Below are 15,512 nucleotides of genomic sequence, written 5' to 3' on the forward strand. Positions count from 1 at the left end.
GGAATTGCACACCAAGAGGACTCCATGGTCAAATAGGTGTGGAGAATAGTAGACTGTATGAAATTTTTCAAAGCCCCACCCATATTATGAATCACCAAGAGGGAGATTGAGTATGCCAGGTTTCTCCAGTGGATTTGATCATGGGGTCTCTTTTTCGCAGAGAACCTTGAGTGATTAAAATGTTGAGGAATGCATTTTGGAAACCCTAAGCCAGACAACTCCCTTATTTTAAAAGAAAAGCATAATCCAGTGCCTGTCTTAAAGTCTACCAGCTGGCTGGAGATATAGATGAACCCGAAGACTGAGATCCCTTGAGGGCATACCATGGATGACCCCAGGGGTTACTAGACAGTCAGTGAACTATAGTTCAAAAGGCAGCAGTTTGAAGGGTCCGGAAGACCTGGGCTCAAATCTGGATTTTCCACTTTCTACCTGAGTCACCACAAGCAAACACTCTAACCTCTCCATCTCCAGTTTCTCATCTGTAAAACAGAGCTAATAATGCCTGTCTCACGTGGTACTTGTGATGTCCAAAGGGTCTACCATGTAACAAAAGGCTCAATGAATGGTTACTGTGGAAGCCAGGAGCATTCTCCAGACTTCCAGGGATGTGAGGAAAGATCCTGCAGATATTAGAGGTAAACATTAAAGAATTAACAACGCTTTGGGTACACAGGCCACTGATACGTAGAGACATAGCCAAAGAAGGTTCTCCAGGAGAGAGTAAGAACTTTCCAGCCCCATATTAACAGTAGGACAAGGGCCTGTTCATTCTGGAATCTTCCTTCCTGCACCTGGGGACTGATAGGTGAAACCAGTCCTCGGAACCAGCTTCCTTCCCCACCTGAGTGGCCATCTTTCCATGGCTCTCTACACCCCAGAGTGGGCATCAGTGCAGCTGAACCTGAACATTCCTCTCTTCCTCCTCAGGCTGCCAAGATCTGTCCTCTGTCCATCCCTTTGCCTCTTCTCTCTTTTCTTTCTCTGTCACACTCTGCCTCAGTGGCACCGATTCTCTATCACTTCCCAGCACCCTCTGGCCTCCTCCCTCCCATCTCAGGGCCTTTGCTCATGTCCTTTCCTCCATCTGAAAGCCTTCCCTTCTCTCTGCCGGTTGAACTCTTCTCCAGATCTTATCTCAAAATCACCATCTCAAGAGAAGCCTTCTCCTAAATGCCATCATGATCAGTCCTTCCATTGTTAGCTGCTCACATCCTTTCCTCTACTTGTTCTTCATCCTGAACACTGTTAATAAAGACACATTTATGTGATTTGAAAAACAATTATGTCTATCTCCCATTCTAGAAGATAAGTTTCTTGAGGCTTACTTTGCAACCATGGTATCCCCAGGGCCTAAGACAGCCTGGGCACAGTAGTAGGTGCCCAGCAAATAGTAGGTGAACTGAGTAGACAGCATTCCTGGTTTAGTTTGGGGGTCCGTGGTTCCCACAGTTTTCTGAATGGGGTTGTTCTCTTTGTGGGCTCGGGAGGGAAAGGCTGGAAGGTTTGCCAAGCCTGCTTCTTATAGGAAGGGGCTGATGTTTGGGCCTTGGTGTGTGCATGGCCGGGCAGAGGAGCACTGCAGGAGACCCTGTCAGTGGGAGCCCATCTCTAAAGTGGTCCCCTTTAGGGATTCATAGGAGAAAATTCTTCCAGCCTTCAGTAGAGCATTTTCTGCATACCTCTGACACATTCCATTCTTTACTGTGCAGATTTTGGAAGGACTCATTTCTTCCGTTTTGCTTCAGCTGCTGGGAAGCTCCTGTTGAATTTACAGCCACTTCTTATAATCAAATGACAGCTCAAGGCTTGCAGTTTGCATGTTAACCACACCCAGGATTCGTTTTCTTTTCCTGCCCCCATTTCCCTTTTGTCCTGACTTCTTACTGTATTCATTTTGTATCCTCATGTATGTAGGAGACACTCTCAGCCACATCAAACCTCTTCTGCAATAGTTTGACTATTTTTTAAAAATTGAGGTGAACTTCAAAAAAGTGAAATTAACCATTTTGAAGTATCAGTGGCATTTAGTGCGTTCGCGATGTTGTGCAAACAGCACCTCTATCTCATTTCAAACCGTTTTCATCACTCCCAAAGAAAACCCCCATGCCCTTTAAGCAGTCATTCCTCATTTCTCTCCCCCCAGGCCCATGTAACCACCAGTCTGCTTTCCATCCCTACGGATTTGCCGATCTGTTTCCTACAAATGGAATTGTACAATATGTGACCGTTCGTTTGTGTCTGGCTTCTTCCACTGTGCCTAGTGTTTTGGGGTTCATCCATGTTGTGGCATGTATCGGCATTTCATGCCTTTTTGCGGTTTATTTTGGTAGATGGATTGGTTAAACATGGGGGTCAGCAGCAGAGGCTGAGAACATGTAGGTTCCCCTAACGTGTGAGAGGAGGAAAAAAATCTCCCCAGGTCTCCGTAGAGTACACGATAGAGATCTCCACCCAGAAAGCCAGTATACTGCGGACAGGCCAACATTACATTCCAGAGGTCTTGAGACCTGGGCACGGGCTGCTTTTCTCCAGAGATATTCTCCCAGAATAGACAGAGGTGTCAGTCAGCGTTAAAATAACCTTGGCAGAAGTCCCGATGCCAGAAAGATAGCCACAAACGTCAACGCCAAGGTACATGGTGGCGGGAAGGGGGGGTTCTAAATTAAGTCTTGGGCAGTGAGTTATATTGACTCGGTTCTGGTGGGGCTGACCGGTCACCTCTACCCCTTTGGACGCATGTCCCTGGTTTGGCAGGTGGTGGGTGAGAAGGGCCTTGGGAAGGCCAAGGTGAAAATGCTGCCAAGAAATGTGGTATGATTTCCAGCACTAAGGCACTCCATCCAGGCCAGAAGGCAGTTTCGGGGGGAGAAATAAAGGGAGGCAACTGGATTTCAGCTTCTTGAATGGAACTTAGGAAAGCAGATATAATGGCTACTCCGCTCATGGGAAGCGACTCTGTTAATGTGTTGGTTGATTATTGACACTGGAGATGATCAGAGAGATGATAGGGGACTGATGTAGATGAACATGGCTGCAGAGGCCACTGTGGCCCAACCCAGTTTCCTTCTATGACCCGACCTGTGGTTTCCTCTCTGAACCTTAGCTTTCTCAGTTGTAAAATGGGAGTGATAGCACAATTACCTCGAGGAGCTACTGTGCGGATGAAAACTGGTAATGCAGTGAGACATTGGCATTGAGGCAGGTGTTCCTTAAAAGCGTGCTCTCTTCTTCCTTTCTCCTCTTCTAAATATTAGGGGAGACAACCAGATGTTCAGGAGAATCCAGGTATCAGTGATGCAATGTGAGACCCAAAGGTGGGCTGTGAGTGAAAAAGTGAAGGGATAAGACATGGTCAGCGCCATACGGTTGAGAAAACTTCCAGTTGGGAGAGACAAAATACATTTATGTGAGAAGCAATGTCAGGATAACCCACAACAAGGGCTGAAGTGGTGAAGTGGTGCGTGCTGTCCTTTACGGTCAAGTGGCTCATCTCTTCTGGAGACGAAGATCTTCAGCGACGATGGGTGAGTGCCATTCCACGGTTCTTTCCGTCCCTGCACTGACACGTTGGGTCAGCGTAACCTGTTTGTGGTCTGGGCCCCCTCCTCCGGCCTCCTGTGAAAACTGCCTGGTGCATAAATGCTTTTTTAATACTTTAAGTGAGTTTTCAATGCGTGCTTCCTATGCGAGAGGGCCTGCGCTAAGCTCTCTGTGCTGACCATCCCCTTTTCTCGTTATAGTGGCCCTAGCAGGTAGGTCCTTGTATTATCCCTAAATAGAGGAAAGACACAGGGCTCTGAGGCAGAACACGCTTGCTCAAGGTGACCAGGGTAGCAAGTGGCAGAGCTGGCCTTTGACCCAGGCAGCTGGACTTCAGAGTTACTGCTCCAGCTCTCAGGCCCGGGTGACAACCTTCAGCACTCCTGCCTACTGGGTGTAGTAGGAAGGGAAGCAGGGATCAGTGTGGGCCTGACTGGTTGCTGAGGAAGACTCCAAGAACACGTGGTGACATTGCCGGACACGTTCACAAGGAAGGCCTGGATGACTGCGGGAGACAGGGAAACCGAGAGCTTTCCAGTGGCAATAAGTTGGAATAAACACGGAGAGCAGCACAAGAGGACAGCAGAAGTAGGAAGACGGAGGAAGCTTCTGTCAGTGGCACACAGCATCCCCAGAGAAGCTGTTGTTCTGTCACGCAAGTTGGGGAGCACTGGTTTCGTGCAAATTGGGCAGCTACGGTGTGGACATGACAGGGACCAGGAAGGCCACCTGCTGCTTAGAAAGGAAGCCTGAGAGCAGAGGACTTGGGAGGGGATGTCATCCCTGGAGCCACACTTGGATTTGTGAGCCGGGACAGCCACTTTCTAGCTGGGGACTGACTTAGAAAGTCCCTTTTTATCTCTGAGCTGCGGGTTTCTTAGCTATAACATAAGGGCAGCTACCCGATGGGATTATCCTCAAGATTGGAGAGAATGCTTGCAACGTAATAAGCACAGTGCCGCCCCCCCCCCCCCACCATAGATGTAAATGTTTGCTCTCATCGTTAGTAATGGTGGTAACGAGCACTGTTAATGTGCATGTCGCTGTTGGCACAGTATTGGTGTAAACCCACATATCCTCTGAATGGCCGTGCCAATTCATGGTGAAAATCAAGATCACCCACTTCTTTACATAAAGCTTTGGAATCAACCTTAGAATAGGAGGTGAAGAAAGTTGGTGTGTGTGTGTGTGTGTGTGTGTGTGTGTGCACTTGCGGGCCCCTTGTGTGTATTGTGGAGCTGTGGGTAGTCTCAAACATGGCAGGAGAATATGATAGTGCCATAGAGCAGACGCAGCATGTACCAAGTGCTGTGAAGGCACAAAGGAGGAACTTATTAATGCTGCCAAGAATAGATAAGGCTTTCAGAGCATATGATGTGTGCATGAGCCCTTGGCAGATGGGAAGAAGTCAGCTGGGTAAAGAAGAAAGAGGAATGCAAAGGCACGGCGTCTTGGCAGAGCTTGCTTGGTTCAAGGAACAAGTTAAGAAACAGCAGAGGCAGAGATCTTGGAGAAGGTACCAGGGCACATAGCTGTAAAGGTGAGCCCTCCCCCGACTCCAGCCCAAGCCAGACTCTGAATTTCTACCCAAAGGTCCCCCCAGGACACTCTGGCATGGGTGGCCCCATGTGGGCAGCTCTGTGTTCGGATAGCTATGTATTCCTGGATGTGTGTCTGTCCCAAGGATCTCAGAAGGGAGGAACATAGGTGAATGAAGTGGGAAGAAGCCAGAGGACAGGCAAGGACTCAGGGAAGGAAGCCAAGAAGGCAAAGCTCTTTGAGATAGCAGACCTTTGAGAGCCTACATAGATAGTCTCTGCTGTGAGCCCTGCCAGGGTGACCTCCGGCAGTCTGCAATGTCTCTGTGGATATGGGCCATGGAAATCGAGGGTGGAGATAGTTCTTGGCGAGGCACATCATGGTCTGGTACATCTCATAATTTCTCTTGGAGGCCCCTGGGTATGCTGTCACAGAGAAAGATGTCCATGGGGCCCCCCATCACTTCTGACTTGTTTTCCCAAAAGTGCAGCTGGATTTGCTCAGTGCTATCTGCACTATCTCACTGGCCACCCCGCCTGCTCATCTGTTTATAGACTGTCAGACAGTTGGCCCGGGTTGGGGGGACACGGTGTGACCACAGAATGCAGTGTTGACTCCTCCAATGGGAGGACCCTGGGGCCTTTAGCTTGCCTGCTCTGGGGTCCCAGCTGAGAGATGGACCACAGGTTAGCATCCACAGTGAGCTTGACCTATGTTAACAACAACAGTAATAATACCATGATTAATTGAAGGTTTTTTAGGTACCAGGTACCATACCAACATATAGTTTATTCCTGTAATCCTGTGAGGTTAGAGTGGGTCATTAGTCTCTTCTTCCTCATGGGGAAACTGAGGCTCAGAGATGTCATGTAAATTGCCCAAGGATCCACAGCCAAAAGACAGAGCTGGAAGTAAACTCCTGGAGGCACAGCACCCTCTAAAAAAGAAAGAGTCCCCTCTTCCTGACATTCAACACCCTTCGGGTTGTGTAGTGATCTACGTGTCTGGGTTCAGACTGCCTGCCCTCATGCCCACAGCACAGCCACAATATCCTGCTGGCTGTTCCTGATGCCCTGTCTGATTTCTACCTTCCATGCCTCTGTCCCTACAGTTTTCCCTTCCCAGCTCTGGGAAATATCTCAGAGGGACCCCACCTGGTCTCCAGGGTCAGGAAAGATTTTTTCTTTTTTTCATTTTAGGGTCCAGCACTACAGAGTTAACGATGACACTTTTTTCTTCTAAAGATACCTCCTGCTCATTGTTTAAGATTCCCAGAGTACAAAAGTGTATGAAGTTCAACCCTCCTTTCTAATCTCTTCTCCACCCCGAATTCCACCCTCAGAGAAAGCTGCTGTTGGGTGCTTTGCGGTGTCCTCATTTATATAAATGAGATCAAATAACATTTCTGGAGGCTTTTCTCCATCTTTCTCTACCCTGCTCTGTGTCCGATGGACAGCAGCACCTTGGCTCCCATGGGCTCTGGCTTCTGGGTGGGGTGACCAATGGGCAGCACTAGCAGGAGACAGGAGGGCCAGAAGAGAAGAGGCTGAAGTATATACCCCTTTCTCCCCTTCAGCTTCTGTGTTACCTCCCTGTGGTTCTCGAAGTGGTCAGACTCCCTGAGGCCACAGGCCATGTTGGGTCTTTCTTTCCCAGTCCAGCTACCTCTGGACTCCAGTGACCTGAGGCCCTCCCTTGTCCCCTGAGGCTGAGGCAGACAGTGACTTCCTGCTCTTACTGCTTCCCAGATGCTTCACACCCCATGTTGGTCCTCTTACCCTTGCCCCAGCACCATACCAACTTCTTCACGACACCCTTTTCACACCTTTGCACACTCTTGAGTATGTCCTCTGCATGCTGCTGGAACTCTGCGACATACATACCATTCCGGAACTCCTCTGCCCCTTAGCACTATATTGTGGGCATTTTTTCAATATCTGTAGCTGCGTATCTATCCTTAAAGCATGCACGGTGCTTCTTTCTGGGTAAATCATAATCCAGAGTTGGAGACCAGAAATAAACAGGGACCAGGTAAATGGACATGGCAGAGAGAACTGTGGAGGGCTTGAGTGAGTGGCCATGACAGAGACGAATAGGAGTGATCTGCTGACTGGTCTCCTGTCGTGCTGATGGACCATAGTCAGTTCCAGCCGTGCCCCATTGGTGGACACTTAGGGTTTGTCCACAATTCCACTCCTTCCAACAATGCTGCAGCAAACATTCTTGTTCCTGAATCTTTGTGCCTTTGTCCCAACATATCTGGAAAGGAATTTTACAGACGTGGAACTCCTGGAAAGACGCGTGGGTGGATTTAAAATTTGCTAGAGTCGGGGCGCCTGGGTGGCGCAGTCAGTTGAGCGTCCGACTTCAGCCAGGTCACGATCTCGCGGTCCGTGAGTTCGAGCCCCGCGTCGGGCTCTGGGCTGATGGCTCGGAGCCTGGAGCCTGTTTCCGATTCTTTGTCTCCCTCTCTCACTGCCCCTCCCCCGTTCATGCTCTGTCTCTCTCTGTCCCAAAAATAAATAAAAAACGTTGAAAAAAAAATTTTTTTTAAAAATTTGCTAGAGTCAATAAATGATGCCGAAGGAACACCTCTTCCTCAGGACAGCCCGTGCAAGATGAAGCCATAATTTATTTGCCCTGCAGGGAGCCAGAGGAAGTCTTATCCAGGAGAGGGCTTGGTGAGAGCTGAGGCTCTCTGGCCTTCCCTGAACTAAAACCTCATCACAGACTGTCTCCTTTTATTCAAAGTGGCAATAATGCAACTTGCCCACCATCCCTTCCCCTGCCTTCCACAGCTATCTTTCTTCCAAGAAACCTTGGAGTTGATAGAAGAATGTTACAACCAAATACCACAGAGATTTTTTTTTTTTTAATGAGATCCAAGAGAAAAGCCTGGAAACAATTACTGCTTCAACCTTTCTGGTGATTCAGTTTGAGTAAATGTTTAAAGAGCACCTAGTCTGTGTTAGTTTTGTGCTGGTACTAGGAAAACATGGGTGGATAAGATATGGCTCCCTCACCCCCCTGACAAGCCCACAGTCTGCAGAGGGGAGGAGTTAATACTGTGTTTTCCAAACCTGTCAAGGGACCTGGTGCACCAGAATTATCTAGGAGCTTTAAAAAATCTCAGGTCCCAGGGGGTGCCTGGGTGGCTCAGTCGGTTGGGCATCTGACTTCAGTTCAGGCCATGATCCCACGGTTCATGGGTTCGAGCCCCGCATCGGGCTCTGTGCTGACAGCTCAGAGCCTGGAGCCTGGGTCAGATTCTGTCTCCATCTCTCTCTGCTCCTCCCCTGCTTGCACTCTGTCTCTCTCTGTCTCTCAAAAATAAACAAATGTTAAAAAAAATATGGAAAACTCAAAAGATTCCACCAAAAAACTTCTAGAACTTATCTATGAATTCAGCCAAGTTGCAGGATATAAAATCAATGCACAGAAATCGGTTGCATTCCTATACACCAATAATGAAGCAACAGAAAGAGAAATCAAGGAATTGATCCCATTTATAGTTGTACAAAAAAACCATAAAATACCTAGGAATATATCTAACCAAATAGGTGAAAAATCTATACACTGAAAACTATAGAAAGCTTATGAAAGGAATTGAAGAAGACACAAAAAAATGGAAAAAGATTCCATGCTCCTGGATAGCAAGAACAAATATTGTTAAAATGTCAATATTACCCAAAGCAATGTACATATTCAATGCAATCCCTATCAAAATAACACCAGCATTCTTCACAGAGCTAGAACAAACAATCCTAAAATTTGTATGGAACAGAAAAGGCCCCAAATAGCCAAAACAATCTTGAAAAAGAAAACCAAAGCTGGAGGCATCACAATCCCAGACTTCAAGCTGTATTACAAAGCTGTAATCATCAAGACATATGGTACTGGCACAAAAACAGACGCTCAGATCAATGGAACAGAATAGAGAACCCAGAAATGGACCCACAAATGTATGGCCAACTGATCTTTGAAAAGCAAGAAAGAATATCCAATGGAATAAAGACAGTCTCTTGAGCAAATGGTGCTGGGAAAACTGGACAGCAACATGCAGAAAAATGAATCTGGACCACTTTCTTACTGTACACAAAAATAAACTCAAAATGGATGAAAGACCTAAATGTAAGACAGGAAGCCATCAAAATCCTAGAGGAGAAATCAGGCAAAAACCTCTTTGACCTCGGCCACAGCAACTTCTTACTCAACAAGTCTCCGGAGGCAAGGGAAACCAAAGCAAAAATGAACTATTGGGACCACATCAAAATAAAAAGCTTCTGCACAGCGAAGGAAACAATCAGCAAAACTAAAAGGCAAGTGACAGAATAGAGAATGTATGTGCAAACGACATATCAGATAAAGGGTTAGTATCCAAAATCTATAAAGAACTTCTCAAAGTCAACACCCAAAAAACAAATAGTCCAGTGGAGAAATGGGCAAAAGACATGAATAGACACTTCTCCAAAGAAGACATCCAGATGGCCACCCGGCACATGAAAAAATACTCAACATCACTGATCATCCGGGAAATACAAATCAAAACCACAATGAGATACCACCTGACACCTGTCAGAATGGCTAACATTAACAACTCAGGCAACAGCAGGTGTTGGCGAGGATGCGGAGAAAGAGGATCTCTTTTGCACTGCTGGTGGGAAGGCAAACTGGTGCAGCCACTCTGGAAAACAGTATGGAGGTTCCTTAAAAAATTAAAAATAGGACTATCCTACGATCCAGCAATTGCACTACTAGGTATTTATCCAAGGGATACAGGTGTGCTGTTTCGAGGGGGCACGTGCACCCTAATGTTTATAGCAGTGCTATCACAATAGCCAAAGTATGGAAAGAGCCCAAATGTCCATCAAGAGATGAATGGATAAAGAAGATGTGGTATATATATATGTGTGTGTGTATATATATATATATATATACACACACACATATACCTATACACACACATATATACACACATATATATATATATGTATACACACACACACACAATGGAGTATTACTCAGCAATCAAAAAGAATGAAATCTTGCCATTTGCAACTATGTGGATGGAACTAGAGGGTATTATGCTAGGCGAAATTAGTCAGAGAAAGACAAATATATGACTTCACTCATGAGGACTTTAAGAGACAAAACAGATGAACCTAAGGGAAGGGAAGCAAAAATAATATAAAAACAGGGAGCAGACAAAACATAAGAGACTCTTAAATATAGAGAACAAACAGAGGGTTACCGGAGGGGTTGTGGGAGGGGGGGTGGGATAAATGGGTAAGGGGCACTAAGGAATTTACTCCTGAAGTCATTGTTGCACTATATGCTAACTAACTTAGATGTAAATTTTTAAAAATAAGTAAATGAATGAATGAATGAATGAATAAATAAATGAAAAAAACAAACAAATAAGTAAATAAACTTAAAAAAATAAAAATAACTAACAATTAAAAAAAAGCTTAGGTCCCAGAGGCCCAGCCTAGGGGCTTTCTTGTTCAGCAGATCTGATGTGGGGTCTGGGACTCTGCAGTCTTAAGGGCCCTCCAGATGACTGACATTCAGGGTGGGTTGTGAGCTGTGGCTGTAACATGTCCATACAGGTACATGATGTGATCACTTGTAAAATGTAGGGGTGACAGACCTTTATGGCCTGAGGGCCAAACCTGATATTTTGGCCTATAGTTTGGGCTTGCACATTACAAAAAAATTAGTCTCCAGCCTCTAATAATCAGAAGATATCTCATTAAAATTTGGATTTTATCTCTTTGAAAAATCCTAACAACTTGCTACGATACTTGGCCTTTTAGATGGGACATACACTCTCTAGCTTTGTACAATTCCCGGAACTCCCCATTGTCTTTCTCATAACATTGCCAGTTGCCAGTTGTCAGTTAACTGGATTCACACTACTCTTTTTCGTATGGTAGGACTAAGGGCAAATGAAATACTTCTATGCTGTTAACCCAAATGAAAAGTCAAAGAATGTTAAGACATGAGAGAGACAAGAAGTCTGTGTGTGTGTGTGTGTGTGTGTGTGTGTGTGTGTGTGTGTGTGTGTAATTTTTAAGTAAGAGAGAGTATATTTATTAACATTTTTTTTTACATTTATTTAATTTTGATAGAGAGAGACAGAGCACAAGTGGGGGAGAGGCAGATAGAGGAGGAGACACAGAATCCGAAGCAGACTCCAGGCTCCGAGCTGACAGCACAGAGCCCGACACGGGGCTCGAACCCACAAACTGCGAGATCATGACCTGAGCCGAAGTCAGACACTCGACTGACTGAGCCACCCAGGTGCCCGATGAAAGAGCATATTTCCTCATAGAATTGTTCGATGGGTACATCAAATATGACCAAAGAATATGAGCTCAGTCTATTTCCTTCATTTATGCTCCTAGCCGGAGCCCCATGCACCAGCACCAAGAACATTAGATCAGAGGTGGGAGGTAGGAGAATCAAGAGCCTGGATTCCTCCAGCCCCTTTGGCCATTAACTTACCATGTCATCTTGGGCACAATGTTGAATTCCTCTTGGCTGCCTTGTAAAACAGTGGTTTTCAACTGGGTGAAGTTTTACCCTCCCTCCAAAGGAACAGTCAGTGTCTTACAGCATTTTTTTTGTTGTCACAATTGGAGGGAGAAGTTGCCATTGGCATCTAGGCAAAGGCCAGGGATGCTGCTAAACATACTGCAATGAACAGGACAGTCCCTCATGCAAAAGGATTATCCTACCCAAATATCAACAGTGTTGGGGTTGAGAAATTCTATTATAAATGAAGGAGTCCATCCCTTTTAGCTTTGAAAATCTAAAATGTTAGTCTTGGAACACGCACGCACACACACACACACACACACACACCTTTCAGTTTGGGAGTGGATAAAGCCTTAGTAACAGGTAAAATCTTGAAGGGTGACTAGGATGAGAGACAAGGAGAGGGTGTTCCAGTAAGTGGGAGCCATGGACATAGATAGGGGAGGGTGAGTGCAGAGCATGGTCATGGTCACAGAATGGTGAGTGGTTGGGCTTACCTGGTTCTTGCAGGTGATATAGAAATCCATGCCTGGCAGAGAGGCTGGGGACCAGCTGTTTGGGACAGTGTTCTCAGTGCGTGGGGTGGGATGGACGTCTGTATGGCTGATCACAACTATTCCAGCTCTCTCTCCTTCCACGTAGGATTGTACTTCCTGCTCAGGTGAAGTCAGAGCTGACCATGTGACTTGAGTTAGCCATTGAATAGTGGGCAGAAGTGGTGAGACTTTGCTGCTGGGTGCAAGTGTTAAAGACCAGTGCATCCAGGGAATTCTTCATATTACTGTCTCCTTTCCCTCTGGCACAAGGACCCTCCACACTTAAGACGGTGGCTGCTTCATCGGCCTGGAACTCCGAGCAACAGGAATGAGTAGGGACCCTGTCAACCCACAGTGAATTTGAGCAAGACATGACCTTTGTGCTTTCGACTGCTGAGATTTGAAGGTCGTCTCTGTCTGTTACTGCGGCAGAACATGGCTATCCTGACTGATTTAGACGGAAGTTACCGGTGGTAACTAACATGATTGTAGATGGCACACAGAGATGCCATGAAACTGTATACATTCCTCAGTGAGAGCACTTAACTATCTGGGTAACCCTAACAAATAAGTGTCGGTGTGGTGCTAGACTGCCTTTAACACCTATCTAATATATCCTGTGCTCTCTTTTTTAACAGAGAGTGGGCACAGGCTCAAGTTTCTGTATTTAGCTAAAATTTCATAGCATAGTTTTAAAATTGCATTTAATGTTAGGGTTGCCTTCTATTTATGGCAAGTTTTCCGTTTATGGTAGTGATATAAAATTTTTAAAAATGGTTAAGTAAAGAAAGTGAGTCATTTTAAAGACTTATAGAAAGCCAATAAAACATCGGTGGTACATGCTTATGGCAAAACTCATAAAGACGGTTTACAAATGACTGAAGTTGGAGAGCAGAGCTCATAGGATCGGGCAAAATCTCTTGCAGAGGTAAAAGGGGTGAGTTGAGGCCAACGGTGTAATCACAACAAGAAACACAATATTAATAATATTTCTGGGCATTCTTCTAACAAGATGAGAACAGCCGTCACACGATAGGATCTAAAGGGGCGTAGAATATAGTCCATGTTCTCCATAGCGCCCAGTGCCTGGCGCACAGCAGATTCCTGACCAATAATTGTGGAATGAGTGTGGTCAGTGGGCAGGACTTGGTTTAATTCTATGCTTGCTTAGGCGGGTGGGCTACAGTCTTGGGAAGTCCTTTGCTCTGCTCAGCATGTTGAAAAGCTTCTGCGAGCACATCTGGGAGACTAGGCAGAGTGCTAAGTAGCTGTGCAAACAGAGGGTAGGAAGGTGGAGGATCCCTAGGTGTGGGGCCAGGGGGATGGGAAGAAGTAGCCACGGAGGCTGGTACTGCCAGCCAGGAAGAGGAATCGGTGGTGTGTGCGCGTGCGGGAGGTGGGTGGTGGCAGTCGGAAAAGGACAATGAAGAACAGACATTTCTCCTATGAGTTTTGCAAAGCCCAGCTCTGACTCAGCAAGGGAGAAGGAGAGATTGCGGAAATGTCGGGGAGGCTTGGGCTTTCCAAAATGCACTAAAAAGTCTATGGGTTAACTTTCCCTCTAACTCATGGCAGCCCCATTTTTCTGCCCAGCTGCAGTGGTTGGTGAAGAGATTGCTCCTGGTGAAGTCCCCCTTCATGTAAGTCCCAATCCTGGATGGGGGCAGCATGTGGGCCTAGATTGTTTTTCAAGTGCTGTCCGATGTGTTTCCTTTGGTTTGCCCAAAGTCGTTTTGCAATTGCTATTAAAAATTATAACTCTGAAGGAGGATTTATAAGGAGCCAGGAGTTTGCCTACTTGGACAACATCGGTGGGCAGTGTCCAGTTTAAGCAGTTGTCTCCTGGCTGGGAAGGAATCACACTGCATTCCGGAGGCAGAAGGCCAACTCCTGTCAACAGAGGATCATGACTGTGTCTTAAGAGTAAAATCACTGCATCCTGGGGTCTCGCAGCCCTTGGAGGTTTCCCTGACATGTGACCTGAAAGATGCTGGGAGCATCTGCTGACTACGACCTGGAAGGGATAATTGAAAGAGGCTAAATTGTGCTGTGGGGAAGGTAACTCTCTGTGAGAAATTGACATGGCAAGTCAACTGGGAAGGTACCACCAACCAGAGCCTTGGAAAGAGGGAGTCCAGTGCACCTACTCCCTTTTATTGGAAGGATAATCGGTAAGGTTTGAGTTTCCCAAAGCAGAGAAGTATGCAGCTAGTTCATTTTACATAACCTGAAACCTAGATCTCAGGATACACTTTGTGCTGACATAGAAAAGTGTGTGAGCTGGTGCCACCTATGGGCAAGTTGTGGTGCTGCAGCCTAGCTCTATTAGATGTTGGGTCCAGATAAAGTCAGTGGATAAAATGTGTAAGGGAATTAAAAAAAAATTTTTTTTTAACGTTTATTTATTTTTGAGACAGAGAGAGACAGAGCATGAACAGGGGAGGGGCAGAGAGAGAGGGAGACACAGAATCTGAAACAGGCTGCAGGTTCTCAGCGGTCAGCACAGAGCCCGACGTGGGGCTTGAACTCACGGACCATGAGATCATGACCTGAGCCGAAGTCGGACGCTCAACTGACCAAGCCACCCAGGCGCCCCAGTAAGGGAATTTTTTAAATCTATAATTATATAAATGTTTGTTGGCATAGTTTGTTTTACAAGGAAGTATTACAGGCTCTTGGAACTGGAGGCAGAAATCATTAAATTGTATGCAAGAAGATGGAGAAAATTGTATTATAGGAATTTCTTCCAGAAAAAAAATTCCGTGTGTATAGGAAAGAAATTCTCTGATAAATCTTTTTGGTCATGGAGTGAGACCCCAGAGGCCATGCTCCAGGAAGAGTAGACGGTCTACTGGCTACTAAGGAGGGTGGATCCTGTTAGCTGGCTATAACTGACCTGGATAGGGTAGACATGGCTGAGGGCAAGGCTGCATTGCTTGACTCAATAGAAAGGAGATGAAGCATTTTCAGGAGAAGCATTCCAGAAGAGGAATAATACCCCAGGGAAAGCACAGGAGAATGGGAACTTGGAGGCTAGACATGTGTGATGAAGAATGGAAGAAGTATGCTGTGAGAGATACGGGTATCATCTCTCCTGCATTTCCCCCATGGAAAGTCTGGTTGGAGTTCTTTGCGGAAAATGGATAAGGGGTGAGAGCGTGGGTTGACTTGAGTTCTTTTTTTTTTTTTTTTTTTTTACGTTTATTCAGTTTTGAAAGACAGAGAGAAACAGAGCATGAATGGGGGAAGGGCAGAGAGAGAGGGAGACACAGAATCCGAAGCAGGCTCCAGGCTCTGAGCTGTCAGCACAGAGCCCGACGCGGGGCTCGAACTCACAACCATGAGATCATGACC

General features: G+C 46.1%; 1 long non-coding RNA gene across 11 annotated transcripts in view; it reads left to right on the forward strand.

The window, feature by feature from the left end:
- Window positions 1-15,512, forward strand: part of LOC109267523 (uncharacterized) — a 384,515-nt gene that overhangs the window by 184,809 nt on the left and 184,194 nt on the right. The window contains exon 1 of one of the 11 annotated variants that reach the window (XR_008423763.1): window positions 4,756-5,083. The exons of the other annotated variants lie outside the window; for them this stretch is intronic. This is a non-coding gene — a long non-coding RNA (uncharacterized LOC109267523). Of the gene's footprint in view, window positions 1-4,755; window positions 5,084-15,512 lie in introns of those variants that run through there. 11 annotated transcript variants of the gene reach the window in all.

Source organism: Panthera pardus, unplaced genomic scaffold (assembly GCF_024362965.1).
Source record: "Panthera pardus isolate Hobbes unplaced genomic scaffold, ASM2436296v1 HiC_scaffold_2, whole genome shotgun sequence".
In the NCBI taxonomy this organism is placed as follows: Eukaryota; Metazoa; Chordata; class Mammalia; order Carnivora; family Felidae; genus Panthera; species Panthera pardus.